This window comes from Odocoileus virginianus, chromosome 6 (assembly GCF_023699985.2).
Source record: "Odocoileus virginianus isolate 20LAN1187 ecotype Illinois chromosome 6, Ovbor_1.2, whole genome shotgun sequence".
Taxonomy (NCBI): domain Eukaryota; kingdom Metazoa; phylum Chordata; class Mammalia; order Artiodactyla; family Cervidae; genus Odocoileus; species Odocoileus virginianus.
In genome coordinates this window covers 15,855,359-15,876,911 of record NC_069679.1, presented here as the reverse complement: position 1 = coordinate 15,876,911, position 21,553 = coordinate 15,855,359, and the positions used below count along the sequence as shown (strand labels likewise).

Here is a 21,553-nt window from a genome sequence, read left to right as displayed (position 1 = left end):
AAATGGACTTCCCTCATAGCTCAGTCAGTAAAGAATCCACCTGCAGTGCAGGAGACCTGGGTTTGATCACTGGGTCAGGAAGATCCCCTGGAGAAGGAAATGGCAACCTACTCTAGCATTCTTGTCTGGAAAATCCTATGGATAGAGAAGCCTGGTGGGCTACAGTCCATGGAGTCACAAGAGTCAGACCCGACTCAGCAACTAAACCACCACTTTGGAAAATAGTATGAAGTTTACTTTAAACACTAGAAATAGAGTTACCATGTGATCCAGCAATCCCACTCACGGGTATATAACCAGAAAAGATGAAAACTCTAATTTGAAAAGACACATGCACCCCAATGTTTATAGAAACACTATTTACAATAGCCAAGACATGGAAGTAACCTAAGTTTCCATCAACAGATGAATGGATAAAGAAGATGTGGTATATATACACAATGGAATATTATTCAGCCAAAAAAAAGAATGAAATAATGCCATTTGCAGCAAAATGGATGGGCCTAGAGATTATCATATTAAGATTATCATATCAGAAAGAGAATGACAAATATATGATACTGTCTATATGTGGAATCTAAAATATGATGCACTTCTCTCTGAACGCCACCAACATGGTGTTCAGGCACTTCGTAGAGGTTGGCCGGGTGGCCTACGTCTCCTTTGGGCCTCATGCCTGGAAGCTGCTTGCAATTGTAGATGTTATTGATCGGAACAGGGCTTTGGTGGATGGACCTTGCACTCAAGTAAGGAGACAAGCTATGCCTTTCAAATGCATGCAGCTCACTGACTTCATCCTCAAGTTCCCACACAGTGCCCGCCAGAAGTAAGTCTGGAAAGGCTGGGAGAAGGCAGATATCAATGCAAAGTGGGCAGCCACAAGGTGGGCCAAGAAGATTGAAGCCAGAGAAAAGAAAGCCAAGATGACAGCTTTTGATCATTACAAAGTCATGAAGGCAAGGAAAATGAGGAACAGATTAATCAAGATTGAAGTTAAGAAACTTCAAAAGGCAGCTCTCCTGAAAGCTTCTCCCAAGAAAGCCCTTGCTGATAAGGGGGCAGCTGCAGCAGCTGCTGCCACTGCCAAGGTTCCAGCGAAAAAGATCACCACTGAGGGTAAGAAGGCTCCAGCTCAGAAGGTTCCTGCCCAGAAAGCGGCAGGCCAGAAGGCAACACATCCTCCTAAAACTCAGAAGGGTCAGAAAGCTCCATCCCAGAGAGCACCTGCTCCAAAGGCATCTGGCAAGAAAGCATGAGTGCATAAGAGACTATTCAAATCAGAATAAAGGTTCTTTTTGGAAAAAAAAAAAATGATACAAATGAACTTGCTTACAAAATTGCAATAGACTCCCAGACAAGGGGAAAAATTTAAGATTACCAAAGGGTGAAGGGGGTGGAGGAAGGATAAATTAGGAGTCTAGGATTAGCAGATACAAACTACTATATATAAAATAAACAAATATTTTGTACTGTACAGAACAGGGTACTGTATTTAATATCTTTTCATAAACCATAATAGAAAAGAATATGAAGATACATATAGTATATATACATCTGAATCATTTTGCTGTACAACAGAAACTAACACAACATTGTAAATCAACTAGACTTTAAAAAAATAAAAATATTCATGGTGTACATTTTGGAGAATTCTGTGCCTCCTTGCAGTCAAGCATTTTTATGAGACTGGATGACAAGATAGTACTTATATTATTTAATAATTGTATACTGTTTGATTCTCTGTTCTTTCTCCATCTTAAAATGCATTGTACATTTCTTGACCGTTGTACATTTCTTGAACAGCTGGACTTAGAAAAGGCAGAAGAACCAGAGATCAAATTGCCATCATCCATTGGGTCCCCCCAAAAGTAAGAGAACTCCATAAAAACATCTACTTCTGTTTCATTGACTATGCTAAAGCCTTTGACTGTGTGGATCACAACAAACTGGAAAATTCTTAAAGAGATGGGAATAACAAACTACTTTACCTGCCTCCCGAGAAATCTGTATGCAGGTCAAGAAGCAACAGTTAGAACCAGACATGGAACAATGGACTGGTTCAAAACTGTGAAAGGAGTACGTCAAGGATATATATGGTCACCCTGCTTATTTAACTTATATGCAGAGTACATCATGCAAAATGCCTGGCTGAATGAAGCACAAGCTGGAATCAAGATTGCCTGGAGAAATATCAATACCCTTAGATATGCAGATGACACCACACTTATGGCAGAAAGTGAAGAGGAACTAAAGAGCCTTTTGATGAAAGTGAAAGAGGAAAGTGAAAAAAGTTGACTTAAGACTCAACATTCAGAAAACTACGATCATGGCATCTGGTCCCATCACTTCATGGCAAATAGATGGGGAAACAATGGAAACAGTGACAGACTTTATTTTTGGGGGGCACCAAAATCACTGTAGATGGTGACTGCAGTCATGAATTTAAAAGACACTTGCTCCTTGGAAGAAAAGCCATGACCAACCTAGACAGTATGTTAAAAAGCAGTACGTACTCCTTTGCCAACAAAGGTCCCTCTAGTCAAAGCTATGGTATTTCCAGCAGTCATATATGGATGTGAGAGTTGGACTATAAAGAAAGTTGAGCACGGAAGAATTGATGCTTTTGAACTGTGGTGTTGGAGAAGACTCTTAAGAGTCCCTTGGACTGCAAGGAGATCCAACCAGTCCATCCTAAAGGAAATCAGCCCTGAATATTCATTGGAAGGACTGATGCTAAAGCTTAAGCTCCAATACTTTGGCCACCTGATGCCAAGAACTGACTCATTGGAAATGACCCTGATGGTGGGAAACATTAAAGGCAGGAGGAGAAGGGGATGACAGAGGATGAGATGGTTGGATGGCATCATCAACTCAGTGGACATGAGTTTGAGTAAGCTCCAGGAGTTGGTGATCGCAGGGAAGCCTGGTGTGCTGTAATCCATGGGATTGCAAAGAGTCGGACATGGCTGAGTGACTGAACTGAACTGATATAAACACAGAGAGAGGTATAAAGGTGTATGTCTTTTAAAATGTATATACAAAGATGAGGAAAGGGAATCAGTGGATTTGGAGCAGGAATTGGAGATGAGGGAGGATAAACTTAATGACCGAATTCTACTCCATGAGGTTTAGATCTTTCCTTGCACCATCTGGGTTCAGTGACCTCTGTTTCCATCCTTTGGTCAAAGGATAAATGTCACCAGGATATGTGTATGTTTCCAAAAAATGAAAGTCTGAGAGAAAAGAGAGAGTAGAAAGGGAAGATTGGGAGAAACAAGCTTGTTATTCAAGGGGAGTTATACTTTCCATCACCTACTCCCATCCTTATACTACAAACCTCCTCATCCTTCCATGCACATCATTTCTCAGCTGTCCATCTTTATTCACACAGCTTGAAATCCAAATATTAACTTTTTTCTTGAAATCGAAGAAGGAACACTCTCCGCCCCCTACAAGATACTTGAAAATAACCTTAGAAAATAAACTCAATAAAATCACATTACATATTTTAAAATCTTAGAAAACAAATGAAAAAGTATCATACCATTAGAGTAAGATGAAATCTCTTCTAAACAATATCTGTTTAAAATAAGAGTATTAAAATATTTAATTTTCAAAATAAAAAGCACATTTAGGGAATCCCCTGGTGGTTCAGTGGTTAGGATTTTGCATTTTCTCTTCTGGGGCCCTGGCTTGATCCCTAGTCAGGGCACTAAGATCCTGCAAGCTGCGAAGCAATAGCAGGAGAAAAAGGCATCTTTATGGGAAGTCATAATTTGTCCATTCTTTGCTACCCATTCTATGCTAGTTGAGCATGATGTATATGACTGTAATCTCATGTCCTTGCTAACTCCCAGGAGCTTATACTGACATATGACATACTGAATGGAATGCTAGAGTGGAGTGGTCTCCATTTAGACTATTATACATTCATTAAGTTGCTTCTCCCTTTCTTTCACAGAGCTTAAGGTAATTATAATTGAATTTGCATATTGAAATTTAATTTTAAATTAAGTTAAAATATTAAAATGAGTCAATAATCTTTAGGCGTGCCTGTCTTTGTGACTTCCAGAAGTATGTCCAGTCAAAAACCAAAGTAGCTTACAGGTTCATGATTCTGTAGCTCCAGATGGCAGAGTCATCTCAGGATGTAAATCCCACCCAAGCCACAGAAGTTCTTTTTTTCTTTTGGGACATAAGGACCCAGTGAGTCCTCCCAACTAGTTATACTCTCAGCAAATATTTATCAAATTCATTTCATATTTCACTCACCAGACCTGCATTTAGGGAGCAAGTAGAGTTAAAAATATATATACTTCTCAACATAGAAAAAGAGAAATGTTAAACAAGAAAATTAAATACAGAGAATTAAATAATCAAATACAGGTCCGGTGGGTAAGACTTAGCACTTTCACTGCTGTGGCCTGGGTTCAATCCCTGATCAGGAAACTAGCATCTCTAAGTATGGTATGCCCCCCCCCCAAATTATATACAAAATACAGTATACATATATAATACAATGTGAGGGAATTTCATAGAGGATGTGGAAAGTTCCAGGGGAAGAAGAAAGGAGATTTGACTTAGATTGTCACCAGCAATAAATTATCCATTAATTCATCCATTCATCCATTCCTTCCTCTCTCCCTCGCTCTCCCATCCCAACACTAAACAGATATTCTTGGTGTTTAGTTACTATATATAAAACACTATGCTAGATGTCACAAAATGCAAAGAGAATAAAAGCATCTTTCTGAAAGGATTGTTAACTCAGTATGGGAGACAAAACAGGTGAGCAGATAATGCTGAGCATTATGAGCAGCTACTCTTTAGGAGCCACTTTTTTGTGACAAGGTCATGTGATGCTTTGTCCTGCAGTGATCTTGTGAGGTAGATATTATTATCCCCATTTTATCAACCAGGAAATTGAGGTTTAGAGAGGTTAGTAAATTGCTAGGGTCATGCAGCTGTGAATTATGGAGCTGAAACTCTAACACATTTACTTATGACAGAGTCTGTATTCCAAAGACTATATGGATTCTAGAGTGATTTTTTGGGTTTAAATTGCCTTTATCATTTATCAGCTGCATGATTTGGGGCATTTTACTTAACTTTTCTGAGCCTCATTTTCCTCACACAAAAATGAGGTTAAAGGGATTAATTCCGTAGTCCAGTGGTTAATCTGCCTGCAATGTACAGACCTGGGTTCGATCTCTGCGTTGTGAAGACCCCCTGGAGGAGAACATGGCAACACGCTCCAGTATTCTTGCCTGGAGAATCCCCATGGACAGAGGAGCCTGGCGGGCTGCATGCAGTCCGTGGGGTCAAAAAGAGTCGGACACGACTGAGCGACTAGGCGACTAATCACCAGTGGTTAGGACTTTCACTGCTGAGGGACCAGGTTCAATCCCTAGTGGGGAAACTAAGATTCTGCAAGCCACACAACACCACCCAAATAAAATAAAAATGAGGTTAATAGTATCTATTTCAAAGGATTGTGGTGGAGATTTAACAAAACAAGGAATTTGGCCCAGTGCCTGGCCAATCTTTCAAGATCACTACATTTGATGACAATTATTATTATTCTGGCCTGCATAGGTAGCAAGTGGTGAGTGTGCTAGGAAATGCAGATCAAATGTGTGCTCATTCAGAGGAAGGAAAGTCACTTCCAATGGAAGGGCAGGAGGGTGAATAGATTAAAAAATTGTGAAGAATTCACTTAAAATGGAATTTTTTTTAAAGAAAGGTACGACTTGAGCACTTAGACTCTAAAATTTAGACTCGAAGGCTCTGTGAGGAAAGCAGCAAGGAGCTTGTCACCTGTGGGAGGTGACAAGCAATAAAAATGCAAGTAAATAAATTAGATAATTATAGAGAGTGGTAATTAAACAGGATAGTGAGAGAGAAAGCAAGATGCAAAGGTGGGGCTGGAAGGTAAGCCATTAGGAAAGAAAACTTGATTAGCGGAGAAAACCGAGTAGAGAGCTGTTCATATGTAGATCAACTGCTATCTGTGAATGGATACTGAATAATAGCCCAAACTGACGGAAATGCAAACACTCCTAGAAACAGGGGCTATTAAGACACTTTCCTTTTTTCTGATTAAGCAGAAAACAGCACCCCCCCACCCCACAACTGATCTTTGAATGAACACATTCACATCCTCATGATTTTGATGAAAAGACATTTTTTCTTTGTCTTTAGTTTGCCCTGAAGCTAGAGGTAAGTAAAATTAATTAAAACTAAAGTTATCACATTAGTTTTTTTTTTTTTTTTTGCCTTCTTGTGGCTTGGATTTTAGTTCCCTGACCAGAGATGGAACCCACGCCCTTGATAATGAGAGCGTGGAGTCCTAACCAGTGGGACCACCAGGGAATTCCCAAAGCTGCCCTGTTCTTATTGCTCACTCACGTATTCATCCATTCAGCAAATATTTTACTGAGAGCTTTCCATGTGCCAGGCACTACACTGTACCTGGGGAATACAGTGGATGGTCTTTCCTTGGCGTGCTCTTCTCTTGCTCCAGAGTGCTTTTGGAACAAGACACATAAGCACCCCAGGCAGGTTCTGACACAGGTCTGCTGATATTTTTGGATAGGGGTAGGAGAGGACTTGGTATTATAAGGGGCCCAGAGTGTGTTCTTAAATGGTCTTTGGTGGGAAGACAATTGAAGAGTTTTGGAAAAGATTTTAATGTCCCCAAATTTTATTTGGACTGAAACATTATTTGCCTTTTACATTCCTCTGTGCACCCCATTCCATGGTTCACCCCATCGCTCCTCCTTCTATACCTGTCCTCATCATTTGCTGTCCAAAGTTACCAAATAAATCTCCTCCTTTCCACCCATTCCAGCGCCTGCTATTCTTCACAGCCAGTCTCTGGGCTCGGCCCCAAGCCTTGAGGGGCAGTAAATGGATTCAGAGTTGCTGCTTAAACACAGATCCCCATGGAAACCGAACGACTAAGAAAACAAAAAGAGAGGAAGAGGCAGCCACTGCCTGACCTTTTACGCTCACTCTCCAAATTCTTTTCGCTCTTGGGCGTGAAGGCAAGTGCTTATTTGTATAACTAATGGAACCAAAGAACCTGACCCCTGTCCCCACCCCCAAATGTCTTAAGAACGTCTTTGATAGTAAGTCAAGAGCAGCGGGACACCTCCACCTGGTGGTAGCGGTATGAAATTACCGCCAAGATGACCGAGAAACGAGTGAGAGCCTGCAAAGCGGGCTTAGTTGCAAAAGAAAGAGGATGCAAAGACATAACATGCAGAGGCCGCTCCTAGGAAAGTGTTTAGCATTTCGTATTCGCTCCTTCTCACATATACTTTAAAAATATTGATATCATCTTTATGTTGATGACTCAGGGTTTTTTTTGTTTTTTTTTTTTTTTGCATCTGATCCAAATATGGGTACAGGAGGTCTAGTCTCAGACCTCACAACTCCACAGTAGATATTTCCTAACTGAATGTTTTGTCACCACAAATTCAGCATCTCCCCAAAGCTGGATGGTGCTTTTCTCTTTCTTTTCTTTCCCTTCTAGGGGGCAGCCTTTGCTAGTTTACAAAAGGAAGCCAAAAAGTGCTTCTTCCCCTGTCTTTTTTATATATCCTCTCTGGTTGCTCCTGGGGTGTGATTCTTTCTGCTGCCACTAAAGATGGTCTGTGCCCCCTGTCCCCTCCCACCCACGCAAGGTTGTCTCTCTCTCTCTGTCTCTTCAGGAGCTAGGAGGGAATAGGGATGGGGAGATCTATCTCCTTCCTCTTGTTTCTTGATTCCCTAAGACTTCCCAGGACAAACACAGCAGAGAATCTGTGATGTTCTTTTGTGTGTATGTGTGTGTGTGTGTGTTTTGTGTGTGATGTTCTTAACTGGAAAGTTAGGGCAATTTCAGAAAGGCATTACAATGTAAGAAGACATAAAAATTGAAGCTATAGCTAGCCTGGATTTTCCCTTTCACTATGCAAGGGAAGGTACCTCAAGACTAGGATCCCTACAGGGGTGTCCCCAAGTGTTCTCCCTTCACTCCTGATCTGCCAGTGGAGCCTTCAGTTTCTGGATTCTTCAAGTCCAATCTTCTGAGTTCTTTAAATCCAATCTTCCTACCAGTGAGAGCCATGAGCTTGCTGATTCCTATACAGCTTGACTTGTTAAGTCAACCCATCTCTCTGGGTCTTTCATTATTACCATTATTAACTAGTTAAGTCAACACACTCTGAATCTATACTAAAGATACCCTACTTTCTTTTTAGCAAATCTCTGGTCCTTGCCTTGCATTGAGGATTATATGAGTCTTTCTTACTCTTCTGGGAGGGCCTGGTGATATTGTAGAAACACTTTATTCTTTTTTTCCTGGCCCATTGTTTGGCTTGTATTCCCTGATGCTGGGTAAGATTGAGGGCAAGAGGAGAAGGAGGAAACAGAGGATGAGATGGTTGGATGGCATCACCGACTCAATGGACATAAGTCTGAGCAAACTCCAGGAGATGGTGAAGGACAGGGAAGCCTAGCTTGCTGCAGTCCATGGGGTTGCAAAGAGTCAGATATGACTTAGTGACTGAACAACAAACAACAAAACCAGGGCTCAATCTTGGGTCCCCTGCAGCGGAAGTGAAGAGTTCTAACCACTGGACTGCTAGGGAATTCCTGGGTTTCAGTTTTATTTAGGGACTCACTGAGGACTACAGCCTAGGAGACAGCCTCTCAGGCAGCTCTGAGGAACTGCTGCAAAGAGGTCAGTGTGTCTGTGATCCTGGAGAATGGGGTGGGTATGTGCAATCAGGCACACGTCTTGGTAGAGGGCTACTGCTAGTCAGGAGGCGCAGTTATCTTAGTTCATGATTTCAGTGCTTTCCAAGTATGGAAAGATAGGAACTTGGGTTCATAAAATTTTCTCTTGAAAATATCTAATAATCTGAAGGATATTCTGCCAGTTTTCCCAGAGGATAGAGTGCCTCCTTCCTGAGCTCTATCCTGAATTCCTTTGGGACTGTGTTGAAGGTCAGCTACTGCAGTGGCTGACTCAGTCCTTGTAGAACTGGATGGCAAGCAACCATTTTTATTTGACACTTAAAAAAAGGTCTTTCTTGAGTTTGTTACAATATTGCTTCTTTTCTACTTTTGGTGTTTTGGCTGTGAGCATGTGGGATCCCAGCTCCCTGACCAGGGGTTCAACCTGCACACCCTGCATTGGAAGGCGAAATCTTAACCACTGGCCTGCCAATAAAGGTCCTTTTTGGCCCTTTTAGTATCTGATTCTCACTCATAATAGGTGCCAGGCTTGACAAAAGTCTTTTGACAACGAGTCCCTAGGATTGGAAGGGATGAGAGATTGGAGTAGGAGAGTGATTTGATATTCCTCCCACTATAACAGCATATCTTTTTGTTTTGTTTAGTTGCTAAGTTGTGTTGGACCTCTTTAAGACCCCATGGACTGTAGCCCCCCAGGCTCCTCTGTCCATGGGATTCTTCACTAGAGTGGGTTGCCATTTCCTTCTCCAGGGGACCTTCCTGACCCAGGGATGAATCCTTTGTCTCCTTTATTGCAGGTGGATTATTTACCACTGAGTCACCTGGGAAGGCACATCAGCATATCTAAACCACAAGTAAATCATATCTAAACCACTGCTTCTCCCTTAAAGCAGTTTTGCCTCCCAACTTAACCTTTGTAGAAGGCACTTGGTTCAATAAACTAATCAGAATTTTCTTCCACTTTCCTGCTTCCTTAAAAATGCAAACAAAACCAGAAACCTGGAAAAAACCAAAACAACAACAACAACAGATCTATCCTTTTATTAATACTTCTCATAGTTGTGTCTCATAAAATACTGATGAAATAGTCTCTGTGTCCACAGGCGCTTCCTAGTTCACATCATCAACACTTCCCTGTGAAGAATCACCTCTAATCCTCCCACCCACATTTCCTCACTTCCCGGCTACCCCATCACCACCACCTTCATGTTTTACTCCATCCTACAAATTGTTTGTTAAATGTCACACACATCAGGTCCCTTGTCTGTCCCAAATCTTTCCTTGTCTCTGGGATTTGCTACTCTGTGCAGTATAGTCCCCTAGTGCCTGAGGACTCATCCTTACTCTCCTGCCTCTTCCTCCCGCTTTTGTAGTTTGGTCAGGCTAACTTCTGGCCCCACAGTCGCTTCCACCACTCTACTTCCTCTTGGCCTAGAGCCCTGCTGCCCTTCCTGCCTGCTCCAGCTTCTATGGGTCTCCCACCTCTTCTGGAAGGCTGCAGTACTTTTAGTATCCCACAGTCTGACATGGAACATTGTTTGCTGCCTTTTATAATGTATGTTAGCTTTGTCACTCCAACTTAATCGACATCAGAGAGGAAGTCGGGGCTTTTACGCACCTTCTATAACGCCACAGCGCTGGGCATAGCCTGAGCATACTGTAGGTTCTCATGAAACTTTCTGCTTGTATGTGAGTCACCTGTGACCTTTCCTTTGTCCATAATAGCACAGCACATCGTTTATACCTTGATTATACCACTTACCAGAGTTTACCTTTTATCAAAGGTGGAGCCCATACTTGTTTCTTTGGCTGCTCTGGGAGTTCCTTAGGCATAGAGACCATATTGTGTTCATTCCGACTGGTTCACAACATTTCGCAGAGTGCTAGAGTAAGAAGAAGCTCAACAATGTCTTTTCCAGCATAAATACTTTTATATAACTGAGGGAAAAGAAGTCACATATTTGGAAGACAGATCCATTGAGAGGATAATAGTAAATTAAAAAATAAAAAACACATTACTATAACCAATGAAGTATTCCATTTATATTAAAACGCTTATAATTGTAGTTTAAAATTTTATTTTTAAATTTTATGTACAAGGAACTAATGTTTCTTTCAGTGGGTTGATGTTTTAGATAATCTTTTAAAGGAAAATCATTTAGTATAACTTGATGATCCTCTTTCCTTTTTCTATTGTTATAAACACTGGCTGCATATATCGAGGCCATATTTTTGGATCAGGCTATCCCAGTCTGAGCACACTTGTCAAAAGTGAGAACCGTGGGTGAATTTCTAAAGGGGGTTTCAATAGAGTTGCTGGTGATCCATCTCACTTTCAGGGGTGCAGTGAGGCAAAAGGTCAATTGCTTTTTTTGAAATTTCTATTTTATAGTGGACTACAGTTGATTCATATATACAGTTGTGTTAATTTCAGGTATAAAGCAAAGTGATTCATTTATACATAGTGGTGGTTTAGTCAACAAGTCGTGTCTGACTCTCTCCAACCCTATGGACTGTAGCCTGCCAGGCTCCTCTGTCCATGGGATTTCCCAGGCAAGAATACAGAGTAGTCATTGTTGAAAGTGAATGTACTCTTTAGGGTGTAGGTACTAGTGTTTCAATAAGCATGCGATTATATTAAGGTGGTGGTAGCAGGGAGATAATCTTGATTCCATTGGGAATCTTAGGTTTTTGTAAATTTATTGGGAAAATAGTTTTTCCTATACTGCTGACATTTCTTTTTGGTAAAGAGTATCCTTCTAAAAGAAAATCATGAAGGAGAAATTGAGGTGTGTACATTTCCTCAAATGACCAGCTTTGTGTTCGTGAATACTGTGTGTCTTGCAATGAACAATGTGGAAACTGTTCATTTTCAACCTGAAGTAAAATACTTTCAAGAATTAAAAAGAAAATACTGGAGTGGGCTGCCATTTCTTTCTCCAGGGGATCTTCCTTATGAGACGGAAATAAGATGCATTAAATAAAAATGAATTAAATATGAATGTCCTTCCTGGTAGAGATCGTTTGTGAGCTGATTACAAAGAACTTACATGGACTTCCCTGGAGGTACAGTGGATAAAGAATCTGCCTGCCAATGCAGGGGACATGGGTTCAGTCCTTGGTCCAGGAAGATTCAACGTGCTGTGGAGCAACTAAGTCCATGAGCCACAACTACTGAGGCCCATGCACCTAAATCCTATGCTCTGCAACAAGAGAGACCATGCATTGAGAAGTCTGTGCCCTGCAACTAGAGAGTAGCCCCCACTCTCCATAAGCAGAGAAAAACCAGGCATAGCTATGAAGACCCAGTGCAGCCAAAACTAAATAAGTAAAATAAAATCTCTCCTCCACTAAAAAGAGAAAAAAAAGAACTTGCATGAAAGTTTAACTGTATTCCAAATTTATGAATAGGTAAGAAGATGGCAGTTCTACAAAACTGAAGGTTGTAAGCACAACTTTAACGCTGAAAATGCTGGAAGAAAACATTGGTTAGTGAAACTCATCCCAAAGTTGTTCAAGTCAATAAGGTTATTAAATTCATTGTTGTTTGTTTTTCTTCAAAACTTAAACCTAGTGAAGGAGACAAATACATCTTCAAAATTCACTGCTATGAACTTAATCCAGGTTATTATCATCCCTTATGTAGGTCAAGAAGCAACAGTTAGAATCGGACATGGAACAACAGACTGGTTCCAAATCGGGAAAGGAGTACATAAAGGCAGTATATTGTCACCCTACTTATTTAACTTATATGCAGAGTACATCATGAGAAATGCCAGACTGGATGAAGCACAAGCTAGAATCAAGATTTCCTGGAGAAATATCAATAACCTCAGATATGCAGATGACACCACACTTATGGCCGAAGGCAAAGAACTAAGGAGCCTCTTGCTGAAAGTGAAAGAGGAGAGTGAAAAAAGTTGGCTTAAAACTCAACATTCAGAAAACTAAGATCATGGCATTCAGTCCCATCATTTCATGGCAAATAGGTGGGGAAACAATGGAAACAGTGACAGACTATTTTTTTGGGCTCCAAAATCACTGCAGATGGTGACTGCAACCATGAAATTAAAAGATGTTTTCTCCTTGGAAGAAAAGCTAGACCAACCTAGACAGCATATGAAAAAGCAGAGACATTACTTTGCTAACAAAGGTCTGTCTAGTCAAAGCTATGGATTTTCCAGTAGTCATGGATGGATGTGAGAGTTGGACTATAAAGAAAGCTGAGTGCCGAAGAATTGATGCTTTTGAAGTGTGGTGTTGGAGAAGACTCTTAAGAGTCCCTTGGATTGCAAGGAGATCCAACCAGTCCATCCTAAAGGAAATCAGTCCTGAATACTCACTGAAAGTACTGATGCTGAAACTCCAATACTTTGGCCACCTGGTGCAAAGAACTGACTAATTGGAAAAGACCCTGATGCTGGGAGAGATTGAAGGCAGGAAGAAAAGGGGACAACAGAGGATGAGATGGTTGGATGGCATCACCAACTCAATGGACATAAGTTTGAGTAAGCTCCGGGAGTTGGTGATGGACAGGGAAGCCTGGCGTGTTGCAGTCCATGGGGTTGCAAAGAGTCGGACACAACTGAGCGACTGAACTGACTGATCGCCCCTTAACTGGTTACTGTGTTTTGCCCTCTACAGTCGATTCACTATGTAGCAGCAACAGCGACAGTATTAAAACACAGGTTTGATCATGTCGGTGTAAAGCTCTGATTCAGTCAATGGCTTTGGCATTATGATTAGAATGAAATTCATATTCCTTACAAAGATCTAAATGATCTGGCCTCACGCTACTTGTCCTATCTTTTCTTATATTCCTGACCATCACTTTCATTAACTGTGCTCTTCTTGCCTAATTCTTTCACTTTTTTCAAGTCTCAGATTAAAAGCCATGTTTTCACAAAAACTTGTACATGAATGTTCATAGCTGCATTATTCATGATAGCCAAAATTTATAAACAACCCAAATAATCATCAAATGATGAATGGATAAAGAAAACGTGGTATAGCCATACAATGGAATATTATTCAGTCTTAAAAAAGGCGTGAAGTAAGCCAGAAAGATAAAGACCATTACAGTATACTAACACATATATATGGACTTTAGAAAGATGGTAACGATAACCCTATATGCAAAACAGAAAAAGAGACTCAGATGTATAGAACAGACTTGTGGACTCTGGGAGAAGGCGAGGGTGGGATGTTTCAAGAGAACAGCATCGAAACATGTATATTACCTAGGGTGAAACAGATCACCAGCCCAGGTTGGGTACACGAGACAAGTGCTCGGGCTTGGTGCACTGGGAAGACCCAGAGGGATCGGGTGGAGAGGGAGGTGGGAGGGGGGACTGGGATGGGGAATACATGTAAATCCATGGCTAATTCATTTCAATGTATGACAAAAACTACTGTAATGATGTAAAGTAATTAGCCTCCAACTAATAAAAATAAATGGAAAAAAAAATAAATTAAAAAAAAAAAAAAGGCATGATATTCTGGTGCATGCTAGAACACAGATGGACCTTAAAGACATCCTTTAAAATGAAAAGCACTTAGAACAAATATTGTAGGATTCTACTTATATGACATACCTAGAATAGGCATACTAATTATATGATACAGTTCTACATATTTCAAATCTTCATTCTACTCTACTACCCACATACTTTTTCATTGCTAGGTAAATATCTCTTTACTTCAGTGTTCTATATCCTGTGATCTGAGAATAATGGTTCCTGTGCATTAGCGTATGGAAGGTCAAGTGAGGCCTGAATCACACAAAAAGTTCTGGAGCACAGAGGGAGGCCTAGAAGGACTGAGTGGTCAGGCGGAAAGAATCAACAGGCAGAGAAACAGATACAGTGACCTGACTCGATGGACATGAGTTTGAGTAAACTCCGGGAGTTGGTGATGGACAGGGAGGCCTGGTGTGCTGTGGTTCATGGGGTCGCAGAGTCGGACATGACTGAGCGACTAAACTGAACTGAACTGAACCCAAGAGGTTGACAAAGGCTGCAGAGGTGAGGCAAAAATCAGGCTGCCAAGGCATTGGAGAGCTGTTTTAGTGTGGTTCCAGGGCAAAAGTTTGGGGAACAAAGCCCTAGCTGTGGGGGAGAGAAGAGTGGTCTCTGTCTGTCTGGATCTTAAGTCATAGTAGCTAAGAGGGTGTTAAAGAGAGTGGTTGTCAGCGTCACCAGCTTCCTGTTTCTTCCGTCAGACCTTAGGCCCTGCCCATTCTCTTCAACAGTTTGTCAGCTCCTCCTTACTTCTTTTCTTACTGCCTTTTCCTCTCTGGAAAACTGTAAATATTATTATCCTGAGAACCTTTGATTGCTAGATTCTCTAGTCTGAGAGCCTCAAGGCTACTTAGGGGGTTTAGGGTTTGGGGGAGAGAGAGGTAATGGAGGCTGGCTTGTTGCTTGTGCTGGGTCCAGACTGGCTGAGGAGCTTCTGCTGTTGCTGTAGTTTCTTGCCTTTAAGAGCTGCCTAGCTTCTCCACAGAGGGAACAGGGACCCATTCGCCAATTAACTTGTGGCAAAGATAGGACCAGAGAGTGGAGACGAAGGCCAAGAGGCCAGGCTCCTTGCCTTTGCTTCTCTTCACACTTCAGGCTGTGTGAGGTCATCTAATCCCAGAGAAACCCTGCTCCCAATGTTTGGACTCATTAAATGGAGCGTAGAATGAGGTATAATTTGGGTATCAGGCCAGATAGTTTCAGCATCTTGCAACGTCAGAAGGTGATGGGTCAGTACCCAGGTTACCCAACCTCACCCCTTGCTGCCTCCAGCCCCTGCAGCTGTGTGCTCTAATAACAGAAGCCAAGAGGAGAGAGACTCAGAAACCTTTCCAGCCAAGGAATCTTCAGTATCTAACTCTCTGGGAGCGTCAACCTGGGACCAAGTGAAGGGGTGCACACAGGATTGAGACTGGGTATGTGAGGTGTCTCACTGAAGAGGTTGAGGTAGTTGTGGTGACCCTTCTTTGGTCCTAGACAGAGGAGTGGGAAAATAGGAACGTGTAAGGGGCCAAGTGAAGTTCTTATAAGTAGGCAGAATGAGCATGAGAGCAAGAGGTGGTTGTTGAAGCTTTTCTTTTATTCAGGTATGAAGTAGGTTTTCAATGGAAGTGCTTTGTATTTGTAGGTAATGCAGTGGTCTACTGGATTAATGTAAATTAGAACAGAACAGAGAATTTTCCTAGGCCCTAGAGGTTCTAAGATTTGTGTTCAGCTCCATGACGTTGTATGACTTTGGGAAATTCACTCAACTGTTCTGAAAGTCAGTTACTAAAAATGGGTCACCATAATACCTTTCTTACCTTGCAGAGAGGGTGATGACCAATATATATGAGAGTTCTTTGTAAACTCTAAAGCCTTGTTATTTAAAGGGTGACCCACGGATAAAAATCATCTGGCAGCTAGTTAGAAATGAAAATCTCAGGTTTCATCCTGAGATCAGAACCTGTATTTTAATACGATCCCCAGATAAATGCACATAAAAAATTTACACTTGATCTTAGCTAAAAGGTCGAGAACTGATGCACATAGAAAGTTGAAGAGCATCATTGTAAAGAACTTTTTAAGTTAGTGTTACTGCTTGTGTCAAGATCAAGGATAACCTGAGCTTCAGTTTTGCTCTCTTATGTAAGACCATTAAGGGGTGTAAGGCTTCCACCTCTCTGAGTGATGGATCCCTCTAGCCCAATTTCTTTGATGAGTATAGTCTTAAGGAAGATGATTGAGACTATACTGGGCTGTGGCCATGGGATGAGAGGAAATGAAGGAAGGAGGACTTGGAAAGAAGAAAGGGAAGATGGATATTGGAAGGAAGAAAGACTACAGAGGTTTTCTGGAATGAGTGCAAGAAACCAGTGTTATTGGAGACAAGTAGAGAGCACTTGTAATCCTGGGAGGTGGGGGTGGACTTCAAGCACATAAAGATCTGGTGTTCTGAGCTAAGAGACAGATTTCTTCTTTTTGCTTTCTTTCTCCATTTTTCTAACAGAAAACATGCTTCTGACATGGACTCTCCTCTTGTTCCTCCTAATGGACCAGGCTGCCTTCTCTGAGGCCCAAGACCTCCTCCATCACCAAACTGACAGGCCCAGAACAAAGATCTCTGCCAAGCACAAATATTACTGTGACATGATGATGAAGGCTCGAGGGCTGGCAACTGATAAGAGCTGTGAGAAGAACAAGACCTTTGTCCACAGTGTATCACCCACCACTTGTGGCCTTTGCAAGGGTCCACCTGTGACTTGTATGAAGATGTCTGAGCTTTACAACTGCCACCTAATCATCTTCAAAGTCATTCAGTGTACTCTCCACCCAGAGGCTGTGCCCCCACACTGTTACTATAAAGGTGTCACCTTCCAGAGGGATGTGACAATAGTCTCTGTGGGCAAACATCCAATTCATTTGGATGAATAGCCTCTGTAGTCTTCTATCAAGGCTGTCTGCTGCTCTGCTTCACCCCATCTCATTCCCTCTGTGATGTCCTGCTCAATCCCAGCTGGTGTGGATTCCTGCAGCGTCTGGGCCCCCACTGCTTCCTGAGTCCTAGCCCCAACGCCTGCTCTCTCACTGTCAGTCCTGTGGATTTGTGTTAGAGTGATGGTGGAGGCAGAGGGCAGGTGGACTTGTCCTCAGCACCCTTTGGGACTTTCGGTTCTTGTCCTATTTAATTGCTTTGTCCTGGCTGCGGAGGGAGAGAAAGCTGATGCTAAATTCTTTCCTGGGGCTTGGTCCCTCAATCCCTAGGGTGGAAGAGAAAGTCAGAGTGAGTTTTGGGCAGTCACGCCCCAGGGATCTGCTGAGCCCATTTGCCCCTAAACCTGCTGCTTTAATAAAACTCTCAAGGGCACTGACTATGAATGGTTCTGTGTGTTTGAGTTGCCAGTCCCCTCTCATCCAAGGGGGTGGGTAATAGAGAGGGGTTTGGAGGGAAACCCTCCTGTGCAGAAACAAATCCCAGAAGTGTTAAACACCAGCAGTGGGTAGGTGAAAGTGTGAAAATGGGCATGCATTTATACATATACACATTATATTATGTATAACTGGCTTATATATTATAATATATGATTATATTCAACGCAATGAATTAGGAACATGACTTGGTACAAACTTTTAGGGAAGTAACATAGTAGTATCTATTAGTATTAAAACTATGTAACAATATTTTATTATAATCATCAAACTTGCTAAGAGACTATATCTTATTTATTTCAAACACTAAAAATAAATGATAATTATGTGACATGAAAGAGGTGCAGATTATCAACACAATGATAATATTATAATATATAAATGTATCAAATCAACATATTGTATACCTTTAATTTACAAATGTTACATGTCAAATAACATTTTAACAAAAAACTCACAAAAGCTCATATGTATCAAGGATGCTTATATGAGTGTTCTGTGCACTTACTTTAATAAGAATTGTCCCTTCAGGGACTGGACATATTAGTAACAGCTATTCTCTAATGCATTTAAAGACCATTTAACAAAGATGTTTATAAATAAATAAAAACTATATATCCCCTTTGATATAAAAAAACCCAAACTTTAAAATCTATCCTTGAATTTCCCTGGTGGCACAGTGGCTAAGAATCCACCTGCCAATGCAGGAGACATGGGTTGAATCCCTGGTACGGGAAGATCCCGCATACCACAGAGCAACTAAGCCTGCATTCCACAAATTATTGAGCCCTCACTCTAGAGCCTGAGAGCTGCAACTACTGAGTCCATGTGCCACAACTACTGAAGCCTGTACATCCTAGAACCCATGCTCTGCATCAAGAGAAGCCACTGCAATGAGAACCTGTGCACTACAACTAGAGAGTCAGTTCAGTTCAGTCGCTCAGTCGTGTCTAACTCCCTGCAACCCCATGGACTGCAACTCGCCAGGCTTTCCTGTCCATCACCAACCCCCGGAGCTTACTCAAACTCATGTCCATTGAGTTGGTGATGCCATCCAACTATCTCATCTTCTGTCATCCCCTTCTCCACCTGCCTTCAATCTTTCCTAGCGTCAGGGGCTTTTTCAATGAGTCGGTTCTTTGCACCAGGTGGCCAAAGTATTGGAGTTTCAGCTTCAACATCAGTCCTTCCAATGAGTATTCAGGACTGATTTCCTTTAGGATGGACTGGTTGGATCTCCTTGCAGTCCAAGGGACTCTCGAGAGTCTTCTCCAACACCACTGATCAAAAGCATCAGCTCCTCAGTGCTTAACTTTCTTTATAGTCCAACTCTCACATTCATACATGACTACTAGAAAAACCATAGCTTTGACTAGATGGACCTTTGTTGGCAAAGTAATGTCTCTGCTTTTTAATATACTGTCTAGGTTGGTCAAAACTTTTCTTCCAAGGAGCAAGCGTCTTTTTTTTTTTTTTTTGTAAGCGTCTTTTAATTTCATGGCTGCAGTCACCATCTGCAGTGATTTTGGAGCCCCCCCTCCTCAAAATAGTCTGTCACTGTTTCCACTGTTTCCCCATCTATTTGCCATGCAGTGATGGGACCGGATGCCATGATCTTAGTTTTCTGAATGTTGAGTTTTAAGTCAACTTTTTTGCTCTCCTCTTTCACTTTCATCAAGAGACTCTTTAGTTCTTCTTCACTTTCTGCCATAAGTGTGGTGTCATCTGCCTATCTGCTGCTACTGCTAAGTTGCTTCAGTCATGTCCGACTCTGTGTGACCCCATAGACGGCAGCCCACCAGGCTCTGCTGTCTCTGGGATTCTCCAGGCAAGAACACTGGAGTGGGTTGCCATTGCCTTCTCTGCATCTGCCTATCTGAGATTGTTGATATTTCTCCCAGCAATCTTGATTCCAGTTTGTGCTTCATCCAGCCCAGCATTTTGCATGAAGCAGTCTGCATATAAGTTAAATAAGCAGGGTGACTATATATACTCCTGATGGACTCCTTTCCCGATTTGGAACCAGTCTGTTGTTCCATGTCCAGTTCTGTTGCTTCTTGACATGCATACAGGTTTCTCAGGAGGCAGGCAAGGTGGTCTGGTATTCCCATCTCTTAAAGAATTTCCCATAGTTTGTGATCCACACAGTCAAAGGCTTTGGAGTAGTCAATAAAGCAAGAGTAGATGTTTTTCTGGAACTCTCTTGCTTTTTCGATGATCCAGAGGATGTTGGTAATTTGATCTCTGGTTCCTCTGTCTTTTCTAAATCCAACTTGAACATCTGGAAGTTCATGGTTCCTGTATTGTTGAAGCCTGGCTTGGAGAATTTTGAGCATTACTTCACTAGTGTGAATTTAACTCAGATGACCATTATATCTACTACTGTGGGCAAGAATCCCTTAGAAGAAATGGAGTAGACATCAGAGTAAATAAAAGAGTCCAAAATGCAGTATTTGGATGCCATCTCAAAAATGACAGAATGATCTTTGTTTGTTTCCAAGGCAAACCATTCAATATCACAGTAATCCAAGTCTATGTCCCAACCAGTAATGCTGAAGAAGCTGAAGTTGAACAATTCTATGAAGACCTACAAGACCTTTTAGAACTAACACCCCATGTGGAGAAAAGGGAACCCTCTTACACTGTTAGTGGGAATGCAAATTAGTACAGCCACTATGGAAAACAGTGTGGAGATTTCTTAAAAAGCTGGAAATAGAACTGCCATATGACCCAGCAATCCCACTTCTGGGCATACACACCAAGGAAACCAGATCTGAAAGAGACACGTGCACCCCAATGTTCATCGCAGCACTGTTCATAATAGCCAGGACATGGAAGCAACCCAGACGCCCATCAGCAGACGAATGGATGAGGAAGCTGTGGTACATATACACCATGGAATATTACTCAGCCATTAAAAAGAATTCATTTGAATCAGTTCTAATGAGATGGATGAAACTGGAGCCCATTATACAGAGCGAAGTAAGCCAGAAAGATAAAGACCATTACAGTATACTAACACATATATATGGATTTTAGAAAGATGGTAATGATAACCCTATATGCAAAACAGAAAAAGAGACTCAGATGTATAGAACAGACTTGTGGACTCTGGGAGAAGGCGAGGGTGGGATGTTTCAAGAGAACAGCATCGAAACATGTATATTATCTAGGGTGAAACAGATCACCAGCCCAGGTTGGGTGCATGAGACAAGTGCTCGGGTCTTATGCACCGGGAAGACCCAGAGGGATCGGGTGGAGAGGGAGGTGGGAGGGGGGACTGGGATGGGGAATACATGTAAATCCATGGCTAATTCATTTCAATGTATGACAAAAACTACTGTAATGATGTAAAGTAATTAGCTTCCAACTAATAAAAATAAATGGAAAAAAAAAAAGAACTAACACCCCAAAAAGATGTCCTCTTCATTATAGGGGACTGGAATGCAAAAGTAGGAAGTCAAGAGCTACCTGGAGTAACAGGCAAATGTGGCCTTGGAGTACAAAACAACGCTGGTCAAAGGCTAACAGTTTTGCCAAGAGAATACACTGGTCATAGCAAACACCCTCTTCCAACAGCACAAGAGAAGACTCTACACTTGGATATCACTAGATGGTCAATACCGAAATTAGATTGATTATATTCTTTGCAGCCAAAGATGGAGAAGCTCTATACAGTCAGCAAAAACAAGACTGAGAGCTGACTATGGCTCAGATCATGAACTCCTTATTGCCAAATTCAGACTTAAATCGAAGAAAGTAGGGAAAACCACTAGACCATTCAGGTATGACCTAAATCAAATCCCTTACGTTTATACTGTGGAAGTGACAAATAGATTCAAGGGATTAGATCTGATAGACAGAGTGCCTGAAGAACTATG

General features: G+C 41.6%; 1 pseudogene; it reads left to right on the top strand.

The window, feature by feature from the left end:
- The first annotated feature begins 607 nt into the window (after positions 1 to 607).
- Positions 608 to 1,311, top strand: LOC110137114 (large ribosomal subunit protein eL14 pseudogene; annotated as a pseudogene).
- Positions 1,312 to 21,553: the final 20,242 nt, after the last annotated feature.